Source organism: Atta colombica, unplaced genomic scaffold (genome assembly GCF_001594045.1).
Source record: "Atta colombica isolate Treedump-2 unplaced genomic scaffold, Acol1.0 scaffold140, whole genome shotgun sequence".
Taxonomy (NCBI): Eukaryota; Metazoa; Arthropoda; class Insecta; order Hymenoptera; family Formicidae; genus Atta; species Atta colombica.
Window position 1 is genome coordinate 1402060 of NW_017259229.1, and position 6759 is coordinate 1408818.

The 6759-nt window shown below is 32.0% G+C and overlaps 1 protein-coding gene across 1 annotated transcript in view; it reads right to left on the bottom strand.

Moving 5' to 3' along the window:
• LOC108684816 (homeobox protein Nkx-2.4-like) overlaps nt 1-6759 on the bottom strand; it is a 38995-nt gene that overhangs the window by 1138 nt on the left and 31098 nt on the right. The window lies entirely within an intron of this gene.

The window sequence follows — 6759 nt, forward strand, 5'->3', positions numbered from 1 at the left end:
TAACATCTCGAAGTAGTATACGTCGCGATATCGCGATAAAAAATTATTCAAACATGTCGATTATTCTCCTCTTTCTATTCGACCGTGATTAATCAATTTCTTTCAGCTTAAGACTTAAATAAGAATTTCGAAAAAATCGTACGATCAATCAGAATTGTTACTTTGTATATCGTGCTAAACTTAAAAGATTCTGATTGATCATATGATTTTCGAAATTCTAACTATCATAGGGAAGCATCCTAAGTTTCACGCTTTAAAATTTCATTGTAGACGCCGCTTTATAAAACGTCACGGACTCGGAAACGAATCGAGTCGAGCGATCATTTCATTTGCTATAATATCGTAATCAAATTCCATATTCTATTATTTATGAATTACAGTAACATAGATCTGACTTTTTTGTACATACATCGGTGATTACGCGTTTCGGGAAATATCAATATAAAAAATTTTTACGTGATTATAATACGTCAACGAGACGACGCGACGATTATTTCGAATTATCGGTTACTACGAACGTTTTAATTGCACGGATATTCATTTTAACTCATATATATTTACTTGTTTGTGATATTAAGATTGTCATAAGACGCATATAGCACATATTATTTATTATTTCATACAATTAGACACAAAAGTGCATAGAAGTGCAGTTAGGAGCAACAGGTGTAGCGTCGCCGCGATGGATATACGTGTGAAATTGTCCGCGCGACATTCGCGAGATTCCGCCATTAGGATTTCGTCCGATTTTGTCGATCGCAATAATTTTGGTCAGTTCTACGAATTCATCGATCGATGAACATCGATGGATATCGTGGCTTCGTGTAATCGTATTCTTTTCCGGAATGTAACAAAGCGTGCGAGAAATGTACAGTTAACAATCGGGAGTGCCGTGAAAAGTGTCGCGCGTCATTAATTTTGTTTCGCGAGTGTTGTATTGTCAAGTACGAAGGAGACGCAGAGAAGCTGAGAGAAGGCGGAGGCTTGGAGGCATCGGGCAATGGCGGGGCAATCACAAGTGATTTGTTTTTTATTTGCGATATTAATTGTTTGTCGTACAATGTTTCATGTATCATTTTGAATTTTAATGTAGAATTATTAAATATCTTTCATGGAAAAGACAGTTTTTGCTGAAATATCGAAAAATTTAGCTGGATACAAATTTGAAAATAATTTTATTGGACATCAAAATAATGATGTAAAACGCTCAAACTAGATGATCGCTAGAATGTCAAAAGTTTTCACAGCATTGCTCATCATGCTCAAGATTCTTACGTAATTATTTTGATGGTCCAACAAAAATATTTAGATTTATATCTAGTTAAATTTTTAGATAAAGCAAAATTGTTTTTTCCGAATAAATATTTATTGTTCTCTACAATTTAAAAATTAAAATATTAAAAAATTAAAATAGAAATATTGAAACTTAATAGAATTATAACTTTCTTATGTTATTTGCAATGTTAGTTGTTCCTCTGTAATTGCATAGCGTATTCCATAATAATATATATTAAATTTCAATGTATTTAATGTATTTTCAATGTATTTAAGATTTAGAATCGCGAAAATTATTTACATAAAAAAAAAGTTAGAAAATAAAAATTTATTTTTTCAACTAATAATAAGATAACAATAAAAGATTATATTAATAATTAATTATAATAAAAATTTAGATACAAAAATTTTTCTCTAAAGTTATATATATAAAATTATCTTAATATTTATTTAAAACATGAGTAAAATAATCATCTCATAATAATTCACTCTTGAGAATTATTAATTATCACGGGCATTACTTTAATACGTACAAATAAACAAATAAACTCCGCATTGTATCGGTGAATTCGATAAATCATTTTATTAGATTGAAACAAAAGTTTGTAACGTTATGATAACTTTAAAGTATGTAACTTCAAAATTTAAGGAGCTGTAACTTCGTTAAAAATGAACAAAATTTAAATTTAAAAAATGGATTTTATAAAACTGAAAATTTCTATATTTTCGAAAGGTCACTATGTTTTTTTTAATTTCTGCGAGTTTAATGATTTTTGCAAATAGAAAATTACAAGCTGAACGAAATGGAAAATTTTTATTCACTTTGTGGGCCAATCACGTTAAAAAAAAAACATGCGAAAATTTTCGACTGTTTATTGTGAAAATTAAAAGTTTTCCTTACAAAATCGGTTTTTAAAAATTTCCTAAAATTTTTTGTTATTGAATTATCACGGATTAAATAAAAAGGATAACATTTCAACTTTGATTGCTCATAATTTCGTTAAAAATAATCGTAGTGCAATTCAAGAAACAGATATAATTGCAAAATTTATTAAAAATACATAATACAAAAATAACGTTATGAAATTTTTTGTTTCAACCCTTATTTTAATTTAAGGTAAATAAAAGAATCTATTGTATTCTCTAAATCAGTGGCTAATCACTGTGATATCAGTCTCAAGTATACCACTAAGAATTAGTACATTCACAGCAAAATTCAACTAAAAAAATCAATGAAATGTGGAATCCTTAATCTAGCTAACCTTGCTTTAATATATAAATTCAATGATATTGAAACTGACGTGCAAATATCGGTTAGTTTAATCACACGATACTCGAATTTCCTTTCTCATTTTTCAGTTGAATTTCACTGATTCAGAGAGTATAAATTCAGTGAGTATAATTTATTTAAAGAATATAAATTCTATCTAAACAAATCCATTGGCTCGACATAGATATTTACGAACTATTCGTTTTGCGGTCTTTTTAAACGGACTTGTGTGTACTCATGTACACGAGCTACCGATCGTCTCCGATGGATCGAAACGCCACCGTTTGCCAAAGTTTCTTAGTACAAGTGTACGCACTTTAAGCGCGCGTTCCAGCGCAATTTCGACGAACGCTGCGTGAACAAACGCGGGATACGTAGGCTGGCGAGGACTTGAGCTGAGCGCTTCTGTGTTCCGAGTAAACACGCGCAGCGCGGTAGGCCCGGTAAGACACTTAACCCGCACGATATCCCGCGATCAGCATTCACTGCTAGACGAAGCGCTCGATGGACTCTCTCGTTACGAATAAATAGTACCGGCTACCGTAGACTCGGCCTGCGTATTCTCGTAGCATAAAATTTTCCCAGTTTAGAAATTTTGAATCAGAATGAAGTACTTCTTTATATAGCTATACGTATTATATATGTAAAAAATATATTTCAAGTTTATGTATTTTACAATTGAAGAGGAAAACAATCCTTCTCGTATTTCTTTAATTTTTTATTAAATTTGTAATTCTTAAATGAATAATAATCTTTCTTCTGTCGATTTATATGTCAAATTTGTATCTTTAATTAAAAAAAGAAATTATTCACATATTTTCTTAATTTTTATTAACTTGGTAATTCTTAGATAAATTAATCTTTCTCGTTATTCTTTAGATTATTTGACTTTATTTCTTCTGTAGCTTTGTATTTCAAATTTACATCTTTAATTGGGAGGCATCCTTCACATATTTTCTTAATTTTTGTTAATTTCGTATTCTTAGACAAATTAATCTTTCTTTAATTTATGAGTTAATTAATAAACTTTCTGTTATCAATTTTACATTTTCCCTTGACAAAAAGATTTTGCAATTATACAAAGAGTAGAAGATTCTAAATTTTGTTATCAATTCGATTAAAAATTCAAGACTGCGATATGTTAATTCGAGGGAAATCACATTTTCTATTCGCATAAGATCCGTGGGTGTAGAGACAGCCCTGTCCTATACATCAACCCCACAAACCTCATGGCATACCAAACAGAAGCCGGAGCAAGCAGACCGAATACCTGCCAGAACGACTACTCAGCTGTATCAACATTCGGTACACGACATTCCTCTTCGATCTCTTCGCCAGTGAGACTTTAATAATACGATTGCGCTGAAAAATAACGTCCTTTACTCGCCTGATGCTCGTGATTTCTTGGTAATCAGTGTCATCTGCCTGAATTTTTCGAATTTTATTTATCCAATCATTTCATTACAGCATTCGCCTTTACTGTGATTAGATCAAATCAAATGCAGCAATCTTTTAGAAAATTAATAATTCTATACTCAAAAAAATATCAGTAGATTTAACACCATATGCGGTATCTATATAATTCTCATCGTGCTGATATTAATATTAACATCAACATGATGTAGATTTATAGTACAAAACAGGAAGAGAAAAAATGATGGTGGGTTTATAGCTCCTGGAGTTAATATTGATATCATGGTGTGAATTTAAAATTCGTAATGTTAAATCCATATCATTAATATAATATAATATTAACATCAACACAATATATAGATACCGCATAGTGTTAAACTATATCTTTTAGAATGTGATTTTCTGTCAAAAAGACAAATTATCAAGGAAAATATGTAGAATATAATTATAATTTCTTATTTTTTATAACGAAAAAAAGAGCTTCAGAATTTATAATATTTTCACGTTTATTTCCACAGTTCCAAAATTACTGAGATGAATATGTGTAGATAAAAAAAGGGGACGAGAGAGAGAGAGAGAGAGAGAGAGAGAGAGAGAGAGAGAGAGAGAGAGAAATATTAAACCGACCGATGGAACGCAGCGAAAAGGTTTATGCGGGCAATGAATTTTTTTTGTCGCGCGAGAGCAGATACTTTTATGCAAATCCGGTGTCGAGTGCCCGGGAGGTATACGACCGATTTGATTCGAGTGGCCGGTACGAACTTACGTTTCGCGTTGCCGTTTGCGAGGGCATAAGTGCAGGCATGCCGTGCACTTCAAGCTGACAAAGTGACGATTACGCTAAACGCATGACGGTCCGCGCGCGCGTCACGCGTCACGCCACTTTAGCCACTTTAACGCGCGTTAAACGATTTCCGGCGAAAATGCCTGCGTTGTTGGGTGCCGGGTAGTAATACCTTTATGAAGGCCAGGTTTGGATCGCGTTGCCGAGGTTCTGAACTTCTGCATCCCCGATCGCCTGGACCGATTGCAACGAAATCAATTCTCTGTTGTATCTTATCGAATATTCTTTTTATATCGTGTAGAAAATCCATTTCCCTTCATTTCATGAATTAATTGTAGACAGAAAGAACGGATGAAAGTATCTAAAAATTTAATAGATACAGTTCTGAAAATAATTTTATTTAGATCATCAAAATAATTATGTAGGACACTCAAATTGATTGTTAAAATGTTAAAACTTTTTTCTTATAATATTATTATATCAATTTAAGTGTTTCACATAATTTTTTTTACTTTAATAGCACAAAATTATTTTCAAATTTGTATTTACTTTATACAAAAAAATGTTTATCTGAAACTAATTTTGTTGGACTAAAATAGTTGTGCAGAATGCTTAAATGTTGTGATAATGCTGCAAAAATGTTTAACATTCTAGTTAAAAATTTGGTTACAAAAAATAAATTTTGATTAGAGCAATATTTTTTAATTATAAAATAAGAAAGCTTTGTTTGTATTGTACTTTTATTTCTATTGTTCTAGTTAAAATTTGGTTAGAATAACCGAACATTTGATTGTGGAACAATAAAATTTATTTAATTAAAAAGTAAGAAAGTTTTTGTTAGTCACATACCAACAAAACAAAATAAATTATTCAAAATAAGTTATTCATTTATCAAGCATTTCTTTACTCAAGCTCAATGTAATTCGAGCGTCTTATTACACGTAATTATTTTGAATTTAAACAAAATTATTTTGAGATCTGTATTTTATTAAATATTTAAAGATCACTTCATTAAAATTTTTTTCCATATAGCTAAATTCTTTTTCAGTTTAATAATTCTCGGATGATAGATATACAACAAAAACAGAAAATCTATTTTTGATCCATTTCGCAAGAAAATGTCCGCATGAATTCATAATTACCAGCATCAGTATTTCCGATATTAATTTCAATTTGTGTTTAGTAGACACATTAACGCGTACCGTGATATGATTAATAAATCATTAGCAAACAGAGTGAAACTAGCCTTCACCATCTCAAATGCACGACATGATGTGTAATGCAATTACGCGCGCGTACGCGCGCGCGATGACGTAACGGTAGCTATTAGATTTTAAAAGCAAGCAGTTGCGTTTGCGAGACTCATTGAATTCCATTTCTCGCGGAAACGAGAGGTCCCGACGGAAATCTTTTAATGTCTCTCCTTTGTTCGACAGGAGGCCACTAGGAAGAAAAAGGCGGTGCTATCGCATAACGGGGCAGCTTTTTGATTAATTACATCGCCCTTCTCCTTGCAATACATTCATCCCCACATCGTCAAGAACTTCCGAATATTTAATATTGATTCTTCTAGCTTTTCTAACGTTAATTTTGCTAGGAACAAAAAAACATACACAAGAAACCCCAAGTTCTCCTTAGTGAAAAGCCAATGAGTGAAATTTCTTCTCATTGTCAGACAATAAAAAGTCCAAAATCGAAATATAGGATGTCTTAAAGACGTTTTTTGAGAATCCTTTAAAAATCATTTCTTTAAAACGTCTTATGTTTTTGGACGTGCATTGTCTGAGTTCTCTCCGAGAACGGAAATCTGCAACTCGTGGAAAACGAGAAGTTAGTTGATAAAACTGAAAGTTAAGCAGCAGGTAATCTCTATTTGCGCTCAGGTATTGCGCGTGACTGTACTCACGGCAAGATGGCGACCAGTCCTCGAAAGCCTGTTTCGGTGCTCCCCTGCAGAATCTCACCCTCTCTCTCTCTCTCTCTCTCTCTCTCTCTCTCTCTCTCTCTCTTTTTTTTT